The sequence below is a fragment of the Rhinoderma darwinii genome, chromosome 3, assembly GCF_050947455.1.
Source record: "Rhinoderma darwinii isolate aRhiDar2 chromosome 3, aRhiDar2.hap1, whole genome shotgun sequence".
Taxonomy (NCBI): Eukaryota; Metazoa; Chordata; class Amphibia; order Anura; family Rhinodermatidae; genus Rhinoderma; species Rhinoderma darwinii.
In genome coordinates, this window is record NC_134689.1 from 261,687,843 (window position 1) to 261,706,053 (window position 18,211).

An 18,211-nucleotide genomic window follows, 5' to 3' on the forward strand; every position below is an offset into this window, starting at 1 on the left:
CAATGTTGTCATTAGGGGAAAAATTCCTCCCTTACTCCAAATATGGCTATTAGAATAAATTCCTGGATCAAAGTTCCATCTCCAGAATCTGGTACAAATATGATGAAATTTTATATTTTTCAAAAAAACACTTTTCAATGTGGCAGAGAGTTCAATCGTCGAACTGCTCTTACAGTAAATAATCCCCGTCTGTGATGAGGTCCTTTAATTACCTTGCTTTCCCTTCTTTGCACGCATTCTAGTTCAGCAATGTCCGTCTCATACACAGGTGCTCAAAATTGTACACAATATTCCATGTATGGTCTAACCGGTGATTTATAGAAATGCAGAGTTTGTTGCATGAAATCATCTTAGAGGTCCAATTTCAACCTTAATGGACAAAAATAATATCTTGATTTTGCCTCTTTGTATTCCGATAGTCATAACTTTATTATTTTTCCGTCCTCATAGTCATATAAGGGCTTGCTTTTAGCGAGACAAGTTCTTGTTTTTAATGGCAGCATTTAATGTACCATATAATGTACTGAAAGAAAACTCTATGTGGGGTGGAATGGAAAACACAAAAGCAATTTGTCCAATGCTTTTTGAGTAGTAAAAATTGCAAGTTTATTTTATTATTCAGGTTAATAGGATATCAATATGAATACACGTTTGCATTAATTTTCTACTGACGTGACGTGAATCTTTCTTGTAAAAGTGGCCGGTTAGCTCAGTTGGTTAGAGCGTGGTGCTAATAACGCCAAGGTCACGGGTTTGATCCCCGTATGGGCCATGGAAGCTCACTTTTGTTACATGCTTGTTACAGAGTTGAATAGTTGATAATATTGAAAAAAGGTCCATCAAATTCAACCTATAAACCTGCCGTGTTGATCCAGAGGAAGGCAAAAACTGTCTTGGAGTGCATTCCAATGTTGTCATTAGGGGAAAAATTACTCCCTTACTCTAAATATGGCTATTAGAATAAATTCCTGGATCAAAGTTCCATCTCCAGAATCTGGTACAAATATGATGAAATTTTATATTTTTCAAAAAAACACTTTTCAATGTGGCAGAGAGTTCAATCGTCGAACTGCTCTTACAGTAAAGAATCCCCGTCTGTGATGAGGTCCTTTAATTACCTTGCTTTCCCTTCTTTGCACGCATTCTAGTTCAGCAATGTCCTTCTCATACACAGATGCTCAAAACTGTACACAATATTCCATGTATGGTCTAACCGGTGATTTAAAGAAATGCAGAGTTTGTTGCATGAAATCATCTTAGAGGTCCAATTTCAACCTTAAGGACAAAAATAATATCTTGATTTTGCCTCTTTGTATTCCGATAGTCATAATTTTATTATTTTTCCGTCCTCATAGTCATATAAGGGCTTGTTTTTAGCGAGACAAGTTCTTGTTTTTAATGGCAGCATTTAATGTACCATATAATGTACTGAAAGAAAACTCTTTGTGGGGTGGAATGGAAAACACAAAAGCAATTTGTCCAATGCTTTTTGAGTAGTAAAAATTGCAAGTTTATTTTATTATTCAGGTTAATAGGATATCAATATGAATACACGTTTGCATGTATTTTCTACTGATGTGACGTGAATCTTTGGTGTAAAAGTGGCCGGTTAGCTCAGTTGGTTAGAGCGTGGTGCTAATTATGTCAAGGTCACGGGTTCAATCCCTGTACAGGCCATGGAAGCTCACTTTTGTTACATGCTTGTTACAGAGTTGAATAGTTGATAATATTGAAAAAAGGTCCATCAAATTCAACCTGTAAACCTGCCGTGTTGATCCAGAGGAAGGCAAAAACTGTCTTGGAGTGCATTCCAATGTTGTCATTAGGGGAAAAATTCCTCCCTTACTCCAAATATGGCTATTAGAATAAATTCCTGGATCAAAGTTCCATCTCCAGAATCTGGTACAAATATGATGAAATTTTATATTTTTCAAAAAAACACTTTTCAATGTGGCAGAGAGTTCAATCGTCGAACTGCTCTTACAGTAAATAATCCCCGTCTGTGATGAGGTCCTTTAATTACCTTGCTTTCCCTTCTTTGCATGCATTCTAGTTCAGCAATGTCCGTCTCATACACAGGTGCTCAAAATTGTACACAATATTCCATGTATGGTCTAACCGGTGATTTATAGAAATGCAGAGTTTGTTGCATGAAATCATCTTAGAGGTCCAATTTCAACCTTAATGGACAAAAATAATATCTTGATTTTGCCTCTTTGTATTCCGATAGTCATAACTTTATTATTTTTCCGTCCTCATAGTCATATAAGGGCTTGCTTTTAGCGAGACAAGTTCTTGTTTTTAATGGCAGCATTTAATGTACCATATAATGTACTGAAAGAAAACTCTATGTGGGGTGGAATGGAAAACACAAAAGCAATTTGTCCAATGCTTTTTGAGTAGTAAAAATTGCAAGTTTATTTTATTATTCAGGTTAATAGGATATCAATATGAATACACGTTTGCATTAATTTTCTACTGACGTGACGTGAATCTTTCTTGTAAAAGTGGCCGGTTAGCTCAGTTGGTTAGAGCGTGGTGCTAATAACGCCAAGGTCACGGGTTCGATCCCCGTATGGGCCATGGAAGCTCGCTTTTGTTACATGCTTGTTACAGAGTTGAATAGTTGATAATATTGAAAAAAGGTCCATCAAATTCAACCTATAAACCTGCCGTGTTGATCCAGAGGAAGGCAAAAACTGTCTTGGAGTGCATTCCAATGTTGTCATTAGGGGAAAAATTACTCCCTTACTCCAAATATGGCTATTAGAATAAATTCCTGGATCAAAGTTCCATCTCCAGAATCTGGTACAAATATGATGAAATTTTATATTTTTCAAAAAAACACTTTTCAATGTGGCAGAGAGTTCAATCGTCGAACTGCTCTTACAGTAAAGAATCCCCGTCTGTGATGAGGTCCTTTAATTACCTTGCTTTCCCTTCTTTGCACGCATTCTAGTTCAGCAATGTCCTTCTCATACACAGATGCTCAAAACTGTACACAATATTCCATGTATGGTCTAACCGGTGATTTAAAGAAATGCAGAGTTTGTTGCATGAAATCATCTTAGAGGTCCAATTTCAACCTTAAGGACAAAAATAATATCTTGATTTTGCCTCTTTGTATTCCGATAGTCATAATTTTATTATTTTTCCGTCCTCATAGTCATATAAGGGCTTGTTTTTAGCGAGACAAGTTCTTGTTTTTAATGGCAGCATTTAATGTACCATATAATGTAGTGAAATAAAACTCTTTGTGGGGTGGAATGGAAAACACAAAAGCAATTTGTCCAATGCTTTTTGAGTAGTAAAAATTTCAAGTTTATTTTATTATTCAGGTTAATAGGATATCAATATGAATACACGTTTGCATTAATTTTCTACTGACGTGACGTGAATCTTTCTTGTAAAAGTGGCCGGTTAGCTCAGTTGGTTAGAGCGTGGTGCTAATAACGCCAAGGTCACGGGTTTGATCCCTGTATGGGCCATGGAAGCTCACTTTTGTTACATGCTTGTTACAGAGTTGAATAGTTGATAATATTGAAAAAAGGTCCATCAAATTCAACCTATAAACCTGCCGTGTTGATCCAGAGGAAGGCAAAAACTGTCTTGGAGTGCATTCCAATGTTGTCATTAGGGGAAAAATTACTCCCTTACTCTAAATATGGCTATTAGAATAAATTCCTGGATCAAAGTTCCATCTCCAGAATCTGGTACAAATATGATGAAATTTTATATTTTTCAAAAAAACACTTTTCAATGTGGCAGAGAGTTCAATCGTCGAACTGCTCTTACAGTAAAGAATCCCCGTCTGTGATGAGGTCCTTTAATTACCTTGCTTTCCCTTCTTTGCACGCATTCTAGTTCAGCAATGTCCTTCTCATACACAGATGCTCAAAACTGTACACAATATTCCATGTATGGTCTAACCGGTGATTTAAAGAAATGCAGAGTTTGTTGCATGAAATCATCTTAGAGGTCCAATTTCAACCTTAAGGACAAAAATAATATCTTGATTTTGCCTCTTTGTATTCCGATAGTCATAATTTTATTATTTTTCCGTCCTCATAGTCATATAAGGGCTTGTTTTTAGCGAGACAAGTTCTTGTTTTTAATGGCAGCATTTAATGTACCATATAATGTACTGAAAGAAAACTCTTTGTGGGGTGGAATGGAAAACACAAAAGCAATTTGTCCAATGCTTTTTGAGTAGTAAAAATTGCAAGTTTATTTTATTATTCAGGTTAATAGGATATCAATATGAATACACGTTTGCATGTATTTTCTACTGATGTGACGTGAATCTTTGGTGTAAAAGTGGCCGGTTAGCTCAGTTGGTTAGAGCGTGGTGCTAATTATGTCAAGGTCACGGGTTCGATCCCTGTACGGGCCATGGAAGCTCACTTTTGTTACATGCTTGTTACAGAGTTGAATAGTTGATAATATTGAAAAAAGGTCCATCAAATTCAACCTGTAAACCTGCCGTGTTGATCCAGAGGAAGGCAAAAACTGTCTTGGAGTGCATTCCAATGTTGTCATTAGGGGAAAAATTCCTCCCTTACTCCAAATATGGCTATTAGAATAAATTCCTGGATCAAAGTTCCATCTCCAGAATCTGGTACAAATATGATGAAATTTTATATTTTTCAAAAAAACACTTTTCAATGTGGCAGAGAGTTCAATCGTCGAACTGCTCTTACAGTAAATAATCCCCGTCTGTGATGAGGTCCTTTAATTACCTTGCTTTCCCTTCTTTGCACGCATTCTAGTTCAGCAATGTCCGTCTCATACACAGGTGCTCAAAATTGTACACAATATTCCATGTATGGTCTAACCGGTGATTTATAGAAATGCAGAGTTTGTTGCATGAAATCATCTTAGAGGTCCAATTTCAACCTTAATGGACAAAAATAATATCTTGATTTTGCCTCTTTGTATTCCGATAGTCATAACTTTATTATTTTTCCGTCCTCATAGTCATATAAGGGCTTGCTTTTAGCGAGACAAGTTCTTGTTTTTAATGGCAGCATTTAATGTACCATATAATGTACTGAAAGAAAACTCTATGTGGGGTGGAATGGAAAACACAAAAGCAATTTGTCCAATGCTTTTTGAGTAGTAAAAATTGCAAGTTTATTTTATTATTCAGGTTAATAGGATATCAATATGAATACACGTTTGCATTAATTTTCTACTGACGTGACGTGAATCTTTCTTGTAAAAGTGGCCGGTTAGCTCAGTTGGTTAGTTGTGGTGCTAATAACGCCAAGGTCATGGGTTTGATCCCCGTATGGGCCATGGAAGCTCACTTTTGTTACATGCTTGTTACAGAGTTGAATAGTTGATAATATTGAAAAAAGGTCCATCAAATTCAACCTATAAACCTGCCGTGTTGATCCAGAGGAAGGCAAAAACTGTCTTGGAGTGCATTCCAATGTTGTCATTAGGGGAAAAATTACTCCCTTACTCCAAATATGGCTATTAGAATAAATTCCTGGATCAAAGTTCCATCTCCAGAATCTGGTACAAATATGATGAAATTTTATATTTTTCAAAAAAACACTTTTCAATGTGGCAGAGAGTTCAATCGTCGAACTGCTCTTACAGTAAAGAATCCCCGTCTGTGATGAGGTCCTTTAATTACCTTGCTTTCCCTTCTTTGCACGCATTCTAGTTCAGCAATGTCCTTCTCATACACAGATGCTCAAAACTGTACACAATATTCCATGTATGGTCTAACCGGTGATTTAAAGAAATGCAGAGTTTGTTGCATGAAATCATCTTAGAGGTCCAATTTCAACCTTAAGGACAAAAATAATATCTTGATTTTGCCTCTTTGTATTCCGATAGTCATAATTTTATTATTTTTCCGTCCTCATAGTCATATAAGGGCTTGTTTTTAGCGAGACAAGTTCTTGTTTTTAATGGCAGCATTTAATGTACCATATAATGTAGTGAAATAAAACTCTTTGTGGGGTGGAATGGAAAACACAAAAGCAATTTGTCCAATGCTTTTTGAGTAGTAAAAATTGCAAGTTTATTTTATTATTCAGGTTAATAGGATATCAATATGAATACACGTTTGCATTAATTTTCTACTGACGTGACGTGAATCTTTCTTGTAAAAGTGGCCGGTTAGCTCAGTTGGTTAGAGCGTGGTGCTAATAACGCCAAGGTCACGGGTTCGATCCCCGTATGGGCCATGGAAGCTCACTTTTGTTACATGCTTGTTACAGAGTTGAATAGTTGATAATATTGAAAAAAGGTCCATCAAATTCAACCTATAAACCTGCCGTGTTGATCCAGAGGAAGGTAAAAACTGTCTTGGAGTGCATTCCAATGTTGTCATTAGGGGAAAAATTACTCCCTTACTCCAAATATGGCTATTAGAATAAATTCCTGGATCAAAGTTCCATCTCCAGAATCTGGTACAAATATGATGACATTTTATATTTTTCAAAAAAACACTTTTCAATGTGGCAGAGAGTTCAATCGTCGAACTGCTCTTACAGTAAAGAATCCCCGTCTGTGATGAGGTCCTTTAATTACCTTGCTTTCCCTTCTTTGCACGCATTCTAGTTCAGCAATGTCCTTCTCATACACAGGTGCTCAAAACTGTACACAATATTCCATGTATGGTCTAACCGGTGATTTATAGAAATGCAGAGTTTGTTGCATGAAATCATCTTAGAGGTCCAATTTCAACCTTAAGGACAAAAATAATATCTTGATTTTGCCTCTTTGTATTCCGATAGTCATATCTTTATTATTTTTCCGTCCTCATAGTCATATAAGGGCTTGTTTTTAGCGAGACAAGTTCTTGTTTTTAATGGCAGCATTTAATGTACCATATAATGTACTGAAATAAAACTCTTTGTGGGGTGGAATGGAAAACACAAAAGCAATTTGTCCAATGCTTTTTGAGTAGTAAAAATTGCAAGTTTATTTTATTATTCAGGTTAATAGGATATCAATATGAATACACGTTTGCATGTATTTTCTACTGACGTGACGTGAATCTTTGGTGTAAAAGTGGCCGGTTAGCTCAGTTGGTTAGAGCGTGGTGCTAATAACGCCAAGGTCACGGGTTCGATCTCCATACGGGCCATGGAAGCTCACTTTTGTTACATGCTTGTTACAGAGTTGAATAGTTGATAATATTGAAAAAAGGTCCATCAAATTCAACCTATAAACCTGCCGTGTTGATCCAGAGGAAGGCAAAAACTGTCTTGGAGTGCATTCCAATGTTGTCATTAGGGGAAAAATTCCTCCCTTACTCCAAATATGGCTATTAGAATAAATTCCTGGATCAAAGTTCCATCTCCAGAATCTGGTACAAATATGATGACATTTTATATTTTTCAAAAAAACACTTTTCAATGTGGCAGAGAGTTCAATCGTCGAACTGCTCTTACAGTAAAGAATCCCCGTCTGTGATGAGGTCCTTTAATTACCTTGCTTTCCCTTCTTTGCACGCATTCTAGTTCAGCAATGTCCTTCTCATACACAGGTGCTCAAAACTGTACACAATATTCCATGTATGGTCTAACCGGTGATTTATAGAAATGCAGAGTTTGTTGCATGAAATCATCTTAGAGGTCCAATTTCAACCTTAAGGACAAAAATAATATCTTGATTTTGCCTCTTTGTATTCCGATAGTCATAACTTTATTATTTTTCCGTCCTCATAGTCATATAAGGGCTTGTTTTTAGCGAGACAAGTTCTTGTTTTTAATGGCAGCATTTAATGTACCATATAATGTACTGAAATAAAACTCTTTGTGGGGTGGAATGGAAAACACAAAAGCAATTTGTCCAATGCTTTTTGAGTAGTAAAAATTGCAAGTTCATTTTATTATTCAGGTTAATAGGATATCAATATGAATACACGTTTGCATGTATTTTCTACTGACGTGACGTGAATCTTTGGTGTAAAAGTGGCCGGTTAGCTCAGTTGGTTAGAGCGTGGTGCTAATAACGCCAAGGTCACGGGTTCGATCCCCGTACGGGCCATGGAAGCTCACTTTTGTTACATGCTTGTTACAGAGTTGAATAGTTGATAATATTGAAAAAAGGTCCATCAAATTCAACCTATAAACCTGCCGTGTTGATCCAGAGGAAGGCAAAAACTGTCTTGGAGTGCATTCCAATGTTGTCATTAGGGGAAAAATTCCTCCCTTACTCCAAATATGGCTATTAGAATAAATTCCTGGATCAAAGTTCCATCTCCAGAATCTGGTACAAATATGATGACATTTTATATTTTTCAAAAAAACACTTTTCAATGTGGCAGAGAGTTCAATCGTCGAACTGCTCTTACAGTAAAGAATCCCCGTCTGTGATGAGGTCCTTTAATTACCTTGCTTTCCCTTCTTTGCACGCATTCTAGTTCAGCAATGTCCTTCTCATACACAGGTGCTCAAAACTGTACACAATATTCCATGTATGGTCTAACCGGTGATTTATAGAAATGCAGAGTTTGTTGCATGAAATCATCTTAGAGGTCCAATTTCAACCTTAAGGACAAAAATAATATCTTGATTTTGCCTCTTTGTATTCCGATAGTCATAACTTTATTATTTTTCCGTCCTCATAGTCATATAAGGGCTTGTTTTTAGCGAGACAAGTTCTTGTTTTTAATGGCAGCATTTAATGTACCATATAATGTACTGAAATAAAACTCTTTGTGGGGAGGAATGGAAAACACAAAAGCAATTTGTCCAATGCTTTTTGAGTAGTAAAAATTGCAAGTTTATTTTATTATTCAGGTTAATAGGATATCAATATGAATACACGTTTGCATGTATTTTCTACTGACGTGACGAGAATCTTTGGTGTAAAAGTGGCTGGTGAGCTCAGTTGGTTAGAGCGTGGTGCTAATAACGCCAAGGTCATGGGTTCGATCCCTGTACGGGCCATGGAAGCTCACTTTTGTTACAGAGTTGAATAGTTGATAATATTGAAAAAAGGTCCATCAAATTCAACCTATAAACCTGCCGTGTTGATCCAGAGGAAGGCAAAAACTGTCTTGGAGTGCATTCCAATGTTGTCATTAGGCGAAAAATTCCTCCCTTACTCCAAATATGGCTATTAGAATAAATTCCTGGATCAAAGTTCCATCTCCAGAATCTGGTACAAATATGATGACATTTTATATTTTTCAAAAAAACACTTTTCAATGTGGCAGAGAGTTCAATCGTCGAACTGCTCTTACAGTAAAGAATCCCCGTCTGTGATGAGGTCCTTTAATTACCTTGCTTTCCCTTCTTTGCACGCATTCTAGTTTAGCAATGTCCTTCTCATACACAGGTGCTCAAAACTGTACACAATATTCCATGTATGGTCTAACCGGTGATTTATAGAAATGCAGAGTTTGTTGCATGAAATCATCTTAGAGGTCCAATTTCAACCTTAAGGACAAAAATAATATCTTGATTTTGCCTCTTTGTATTCCGATAGTCATAACTTTATTATTTTTCCGTCCTCATAGTCATATAAGGGCTTGTTTTTAGCGAGACAAGTTCTTGTTTTTAATGGCAGCATTTAATGTACCATATAATGTACTGAAATAAAACTCTTTGTGGGGTGGAATGGAAAACACAAAAGCAATTTGTCCAATGCTTTTTGAGTAGTAAATATTGCAAGTTTATTTTATTATTCAGGTTAATAGGATATCAATATGAATACACGTTTGCATGTATTTTCTACTGACGTGACGTGAATCTTTGGTGTAAAAGTGGCCGGTTAGCTCAGTTGGTTAGAGCGTGGTGCTAATAACGCCAAGGTCACGGGTTAGATCCCCATACGGGCCATGGAAGCTCCCTTTTGTTACATGCTTGTTACAGAGTTGAATAGTTGATAATATTGAAAAAAGGTCCATCAAATTCAACCTATAAACCTGCCGTGTTGATCCAGAGGAAGGCAAAAACTGTCTTGGAGTGCATTCCAATGTTGTCATTAGGGGAAAAATTCCTCCCTTACGCCAAATATGGCTATTAGAATAAATTCCTGGATCAAAGTTCCATCTCCAGAATCTGGTACAAATATGATGAAATTTTATATTTTTCAAAAAAACACTTTTCAATGTGGCAGAGAGTTCAATCGTCGAACTGCTCTTACAGTAAAGAATCCCCGTCTGTGATGAGGTCCTTTAATTACGTTGCTTTCCCTTCTTTGCACGCATTCTAGTTCAGCAATGTCCTTTTCATACACAGGTGCTCAAAACTGTACACAATATTCCATGTATGGTCTAACCGGTGATTTATAGAAATGCAGAGTTTGTTGCATGAAATCATCTTAGAGGTCCAATTTCAACCTTAAGGACAAAAATAATATCTTGATTTTGCCTCTTTGTATTCCGATAGTCATAACTTTATTATTTTTCCGTCCTCATAGTCATATAAGGGCTTGTTTTTAGCGAGACAAGTTCTTGTTTTTAATGGCAGCATTTAATGTACCATATAATGTACTGAAATAAAACTCTTTGTGGGGTGGAATGGAAAACACAAAAGCAATTTGTCCAATGCTTTTTGAGTAGTAAATATTGCAAGTTTATTTTATTATTCAGGTTAATAGGATATCAATATGAATACACGTTTGCATGTATTTTCTACTGACGTGACGTGAATCTTTGGTGTAAAAGTGGCCGGTTAGCTCAGTTGGTTAGAGCGTGGTGCTAATAACGCCAAGGTCACGGGTTCGATCCCCATACGGGCCATGGAAGCTCCCTTTTGTTACATGCTTGTTACAGAATTGAATAGTTGATAATATTGAAAAAAGGTCCATCAAATTCAACCTATAAACCTGCCGTGTTGATCCAGAGGAAGGCAAAAACTGTCTTGGAGTGCATTCCAATGTTGTCATTAGGGGAAAAATTCCTCCCTTACGCCAAATATGGCTATTAGAATAAATTCCTGGATCAAAGTTCCATCTCCAGAATCTGGTACAAATATGATGACATTTTATATTTTTCAAAAAAACACTTTTCAATGTGGCAGAGAGTTCAATCGTCGAACTGCTCTTACAGTAAAGAATCCCCGTCTGTGATGAGGTCCTTTAATTACCTTGCTTTCCCTTCTTTGCACGCATTCTAGTTCAGCAATGTCCTTCTCATACACAGGTGCTCAAAACTGTACACAATATTCCATGTATGGTCTAACCGGTGATTTATAGAAATGCAGAGTTTGTTGCATGAAATCATCTTAGAGGTCCAATTTCAACCTTAAGGACAAAAATAATATCTTGATTTTGCCTCTTTGTATTCCGATAGTCATAACTTTATTATTTTTCCGTCTTCATAGTCATATAAGGGCTTGTTTTTAGCGAGACAAGTTCTTGTTTTTAATGGCAGCATTTAATGTACCATATAATGTACTGAAGAAAACTCTTTGTGGGGTGGAATGGAAAACACAAAAGCAATTTGTCCAATGCTTTTTGAGTAGTAAAAATTGCAAGTTTATTTTATTATTCAGGTTAATAGGATATCAATATGAATACACGTTTGCATGTATTTTCTACTGACGTGACGTGAATCTTTGGTGTAAAAGTGGCTGGTTAGCTCAGTTGGTTAGAGCGTGGTGCTAATAACGCCAAGGTCACGGGTTCGATCCCCGTATGGGCCATGGAAGCTCACTTTTGTTACAGAGTTGAATAGTTGATAATATTGAAAAAAGGTCCATCAAATTCAACCTATAAACCTGCCGTGTTGATCCAGAGGAAGGCAAAAACTGTCTTGGAGTGCATTCCAATGTTATCATTAGGGGAAAAATTCCTCACTTACTCCAAATATGGCTATTAGAATAAATTCCTGGATCAAAGTTCCATCTCCAGAATCTGGTACAAATATGATGAAATTTTATATTTTTCAAAAAAACACTTTTCAATGTGGCAGAGAGTTCAATCGTCGAACTGCTCTTACAGTAAAGAATCCCCGTCTGTGATGAGGTCCTTTAATTACCTTGCTTTCCCTTCTTTGCACGCATTCTAGTTCAGCAATGTCCTTCTCATACACAGGTGCTCAAAACTGTACACAATATTCCATGTATGGTCTAACCGGTGATTTATAGAAATGCAGAGTTTGTTGCATGAAATCATCTTAGAGGTCCAATTTCAACCTTAAGGACAAAAATAATATCTTGATTTTGCCTCTTTGTATTCCGATAGTCATAACTTTATTATTTTTCCGTCCTCATAGTCATATAAGGGCTTGTTTTTAGCGAGACAAGTTCTTGTTTTTAATGGCAGCATTTAATGTACCATATAATGTACTGAAAGAAAACTCTTTGTGGGGTGGAATGGAAAACACAAAAGCAATTTGTCCAATGCTTTTTGAGTAGTAAAAATTGCAAGTTTATTTTATTATTATTTTATTGGTTAGAGCGTGGTGCTAATAACGCCAAGGTCACGGGTTCGATCCCCGTATGGGCCATGGAAGCTCACTTTTGTTACAGAGTTGAATAGTTGATAATATTGAAAAAAGGTCCATCAAATTCAACCTATAAACCTGCCGTGTTGATCCAGAGGAAGGCAAAAACTGTCTTGGAGTGCATTCCAATGTTGTCATTAGGGGAAAAATTCCTCCCTTACTCCAAATATGGCTATTAGAATAAATTCCTGGATCAAAGTTCCATCTCCAGAATCTGGTACAAATATGATGAAATTTTATATTTTTCAAAAAAACACTTTTCAATGTGGCAGAGAGTTCAATCGTCGAACTGCTCTTACAGTAAAGAATCCCCGTCTGTGATGAGGTCCTTTAATTACCTTGCTTTCCCTTCTTTGCACGCATTCTAGTTCAGCAATGTCCTTCTCATACACAGGTGCTCAAAACTGTACACAATATTCCATGTATGGTCTAACCGGTGATTTATAGAAATGCAGAGTTTGTTGCATGAAATCATCTTAGAGGTCCAATTTCAACCTTAAGGACAAAAATAATATCTTGATTTTGACTCTTTGTATTCCGATAGTCATAACTTTATTATTTTTCCATCCTCATAGTCATATAAGGGCTTGTTTTTAGCGAGACAAGTTCTTGTTTTTAATGGCAGCATTTAATGTACCATATAATGTACTGAAGAAAACTCTTTGTGGGGTGGAATGGAAAACACAAAAGCAATTTGTCCAATGCTTTTTGAGTAGTAAAAATTGCAAGTTTATTTTATTATTCAGGTTAATAGGATATCAATATGAATACACGTTTGCATGTATTTTCTACTGACGTGACGTGAATCTTTGGTGTAAAAGTGGCCGGTTAGCTCAGTTGGTTAGCGCGTGGTGCTAATAACGCCAAGGTCACGGGTTCGATCCCCGTACGGGCCATGTAAGCTCACTTTTGTTACATGCTTGTTACAGAGTTGAATAGTTGATAATATTGAAAAAAGGTCCATCAAATTCAACCTATAAACCTGCCGTGTTGATCCAGAGGAAGGCAAAAACTGTCTTGGAGTGCATTCCAATGTTGTCATTAGGGGAAAAATTCCTCCCTTACTCCAAATATGGCTATTAGAATAAATTCCTGGATCAAAGTTCCATCTCCAGAATCTGGTACAAATATGATGAAATTTTATATTTTTCAAAAAAACACTTTTCAATGTGGCAGAGAGTTCAATCGTCGAACTGCTCTTACAGTAAAGAATCCCCGTCTGTGATGAGGTCCTTTAATTACCTTGCTTTCCCTTCTTTGCACGCATTCTAGTTCAGCAATGTCCTTCTCATACACAGGTGCTCAAAACTGTACACAATATTCCATGTATGGTCTAACCGGTGATTTATAGAAATGCAGAGTTTGTTGCATGAAATCATCTTAGAGGTCCAATTTCAACCTTAAGGACAAAAATAATATCTTGATTTTGCCTCTTTGTATTCCGATAGTCATAACTTTATTATTTTTCCGTCCTCATAGTCATATAAGGGCTTGTTTTTAGCGAAACAAGTTCTTGTTTTTAATGGCAGCATTTAATGTACCATATAATGTACTGAAAGAAAACTCTTTGTGGGGTGGAATGGAAAACACAAAAGCAATTTGTCCAATGCTTTTTGAGTAGTAAAAATTGCAAGTTTATTTTATTATTATTTTATTGGTTAGAGCGTGGTGCTAATAACGCCAAGGTCACGGGTTCGATCCCCGTATGGGCCATGGAAGCTCACTTTTGTTACAGAGTTGAATAGTTGATAATATTGAAAAAAGGTCCATCAAATTCAACCTATAAACCTGCCGTGTTGATCCAGAGGAAGGCAAAAACTGTCTTGGAGTGCATTCCAATGTTGTCATTAGGGGAAAAATTCCTCCCTTACTCCAAATATGGCTATTAGAATAAATTCCTGGATCAAAGTTCCATCTCCAGAATCTGGTACAAATATGATGAAATTTTATATTTTTCAAAAAAACACTTTTCAATGTGGCAGAGAGTTCAATCGTCGAACTGCTCTTACAGTAAAGAATCCCCGTCTGTGATGAGGTCCTTTAATTACCTTGCTTTCCCTTCTTTGCACGCATTCTAGTTCAGCAATGTCCTTCTCATACACAGGTGCTCAAAACTGTACACAATATTCCATGTATGGTCTAACCGGTGATTTATAGAAATGCAGAGTTTGTTGCATGAAATCATCTTAGAGGTCCAATTTCAACCTTAAGGACAAAAATAATATCTTGATTTTGCCTCTTTGTATTCCGATAGTCATAACTTTATTATTTTTCCGTCCTCATAGTCATATAAGGGCTTGTTTTTAGCGAAACAAGTTCTTGTTTTTAATGGCAGCATTTAATGTACCATATAATGTACTGAAAGAAAACTCTTTGTGGGGTGGAATGGAAAACACAAAAGCAATTTGTCCAATGCTTTTTGAGTAGTAAAAATTGCAAGTTTATTTTATTATTATTTTATTGGTTAGAGCGTGGTGCTAATAACGCCAAGGTCACGGGTTCGATCCCCGTATGGGCCATGGAAGCTCACTTTTGTTACAGAGTTGAATAGTTGATAATATTGAAAAAAGGTCCATCAAATTCAACCTATAAACCTGCCGTGTTGATCCAGAGGAAGGCAAAAACTGTCTTGGAGTGCATTCCAATGTTGTCATTAGGGGAAAAATTCCTCCCTTACTCCAAATATGGCTATTAGAATAAATTCCTGGATCAAAGTTCCATCTCCAGAATCTGGTACAAATATGATGAAATTTTATATTTTTCAAAAAAACACTTTTCAATGTGGCAGAGAGTTCAATCGTCGAAATGCTCTTACAGTAAAGAATCCCCGTCTGTGATGAGGTCCTTTAATTACCTTGCTTTCCCTTCTTTGCACGCATTCTAGTTCAGCAATGTCCTTCTCATACACAGGTGCTCAAAACTGTACACAATATTCCATGTATGGTCTAACCGGTGATTTATAGAAATGCAGAGTTTGTTGCATGAAATCATCTTAGAGGTCCAATTTCAACCTTAAGGACAAAAATAATATCTTGATTTTGCCTCTTTGTATTCCGATAGTCATAACTTTATTATTTTTCCGTCCTCATAGTCATATAAGGGCTTGTTTTTAGCGAGACAAGTTCTTGTTTTTAATGGCAGCATTTAATGTACCATATAATGTACTGAAAGAAAACTCTTTGTGGGGTGGAATGGAAAACACAAAAGCAATTTGTCCAATGCTTTTTGAGTAGTAAAAATTGCAAGTTTATTTTATTATTATTTTATTGGTTAGAGCGTGGTGCTAATAACGCCAAGGTCACGGGTTCGATCCCCGTATGGGCCATGGAAGCTCACTTTTGTTACAGAGTTGAATAGTTGATAATATTGAAAAAAGGTCCATCAAATTCAACCTATAAACCTGCCGTGTTGATCCAGAGGAAGGCAAAAACTGTCTTGGAGTGCATTCCAATGTTGTCATTAGGGGAAAAATTCCTCCCTTACTCCAAATATGGCTATTAGAATAAATTCCTGGATCAAAGTTCCATCTCCAGAATCTGGTACAAATATGATGAAATTTTATATTTTTCAAAAAAACACTTTTCAATGTGGCAGAGAGTTCAATCGTCGAACTGCTCTTACAGTAAAGAATCCCCGTCTGTGATGAGGTCCTTTAATTACCTTGCTTTCCCTTCTTTGCACGCATTCTAGTTCAGCAATGTCCTTCTCATACACAGGTGCTCAAAACTGTACACAATATTCCATGTATGGTCTAACCGGTGATTTATAGAAATGCAGAGTTTGTTGCATGAAATCATCTTAGAGGTCCAATTTCAACCTTAAGGACAAAAATAATATCTTGATTTTGCCTCTTTGTATTCCGATAGTCATAACTTTATTATTTTTCCGTCCTCATAGTCATATAAGGGCTTGTTTTTAGCGAGACAAGTTCTTGTTTTTAATGGCAGCATTTAATGTACCATATAATGTACTGAAGAAAACTCTTTGTGGGGTGGAATGGAAAACACAAAAGCAATTTGTCCAATGCTTTTTGAGTAGTAAAAATTGCAAGTTTATTTTATTATTCAGGTTAATAGGATATCAATATGAATACACGTTTGCATGTATTTTCTACTGACGTGACGTGAATCTTTGGTGTAAAAGTGGCTGGTTAGCTCAGTTGGTTAGAGCGTGGTGCTAATAACGCCAAGGTCATGGGTTCGATCCCCGTATGGGCCATGGAAGCTCACTTTTGTTACAGAGTTGAATAGTTGATAATATTGAAAAAAGGTCCATCAAATTCAACCTATAAACCTGCCGTGTTGATCCAGAGGAAGGCAAAAACTGTCTTGGAGTGCATTCCAATGTTATCATTAGGGGAAAAATTCCTCACTTACTCCAAATATGGCTATTAGAATAAATTCCTGGATCAAAGTTCCATCTCCAGAATCTGGTACAAATATGATGAAATTTTATATTTTTCAAAAAAACACTTTTCAATGTGGCAGAGAGTTCAATCGTCGAACTGCTCTTACAGTAAAGAATCCCCGTCTGTGATGAGGTCCTTTAATTACCTTGCTTTCCCTTCTTTGCACGCATTCTAGTTCAGCAATGTCCTTCTCATACACAGGTGCTCAAAACTGTACACAATATTCCATGTATGGTCTAACCGGTGATTTATAGAAATGCAGAGTTTGTTGCATGAAATCATCTTAGAGGTCCAATTTCAACCTTAAGGACAAAAATAATATCTTGATTTTGCCTCTTTGTATTCCGATAGTCATAACTTTATTATTTTTCCGTCCTCATAGTCATATAAGGGCTTGTTTTTAGCGAAACAAGTTCTTGTTTTTAATGGCAGCATTTAATGTACCATATAATGTACTGAAAGAAAACTCTTTGTGGGGTGGAATGGAAAACACAAAAGCAATTTGTCCAATGCTTTTTGAGTAGTAAAAATTGCAAGTTTATTTTATTATTATTTTATTGGTTAGAGCGTGGTGCTAATAACGCCAAGGTCACGGGTTCGATCCCCGTATGGGCCATGGAAGCTCACTTTTGTTACAGAGTTGAATAGTTGATAATATTGAAAAAAGGTCCATCAAATTCAACCTATAAACCTGCCGTGTTGATCCAGAGGAAGGCAAAAACTGTCTTGGAGTGCATTCCAATGTTGTCATTAGGGGAAAAATTCCTCCCTTACTCCAAATATGGCTATTAGAATAAATTCCTGGATCAAAGTTCCATCTCCAGAATCTGGTACAAATATGATGAAATTTTATATTTTTCAAAAAAACACTTTTCAATGTGGCAGAGAGTTCAATCGTCGAACTGCTCTTACAGTAAAGAATCCCCGTCTGTGATGAGGTCCTTTAATTACCTTGCTTTCCCTTCTTTGCACGCATTCTAGTTCAGCAATGTTCTTCTCATACACAGGTGCTCAAAACTGTACACAATATTCCATGTATGGTCTAACCGGTGATTTATAGAAATGCAGAGTTTGTTGCATGAAATCATCTTAGAGGTCCAATTTCAACCTTAAGGACAAAAATAATATCTTGATTTTGACTCTTTGTATTCCGATAGTCATAACTTTATTATTTTTCCATCCTCATAGTCATATAAGGGCTTGTTTTTAGCGAGACAAGTTCTTGTTTTTAATGGCAGCATTTAATGTACCATATAATGTACTGAAGAAAACTCTTTGTGGGGTGGAATGGAAAACACAAAAGCAATTTGTCCAATGCTTTTTGAGTAGTAAAAATTGCAAGTTTATTTTATTATTCAGGTTAATAGGATATCAATATG

At 36.4% G+C, this 18,211-nt stretch overlaps 5 non-coding genes across 5 annotated transcripts; all 5 read left to right on the top strand.

Moving 5' to 3' along the window:
* The first annotated feature begins 2,509 nt into the window (after positions 1–2,509).
* TRNAI-AAU (transfer RNA isoleucine (anticodon AAU)) lies at positions 2,510–2,583 on the top strand. Its single transcript has one exon. It is a non-coding gene; the product is annotated as a tRNA-Ile (tRNA).
* Positions 2,584–6,129: 3,546 nt separating this feature from the next.
* Positions 6,130–6,203, top strand: TRNAI-AAU (transfer RNA isoleucine (anticodon AAU)). The gene has a single exon. It is a non-coding gene; the product is annotated as a tRNA-Ile (tRNA).
* A 1,736-nt stretch (positions 6,204–7,939) lies between these two features.
* On the top strand, positions 7,940–8,013 carry TRNAI-AAU (transfer RNA isoleucine (anticodon AAU)). Its single transcript has one exon. It is a non-coding gene; the product is annotated as a tRNA-Ile (tRNA).
* Positions 8,014–11,547: 3,534 nt separating this feature from the next.
* Positions 11,548–11,621, top strand: TRNAI-AAU (transfer RNA isoleucine (anticodon AAU)). Its single transcript has one exon. It is a non-coding gene; the product is annotated as a tRNA-Ile (tRNA).
* A 4,947-nt stretch (positions 11,622–16,568) lies between these two features.
* On the top strand, positions 16,569–16,642 carry TRNAI-AAU (transfer RNA isoleucine (anticodon AAU)). Its single transcript has one exon. It is a non-coding gene; the product is annotated as a tRNA-Ile (tRNA).
* Positions 16,643–18,211: the final 1,569 nt, after the last annotated feature.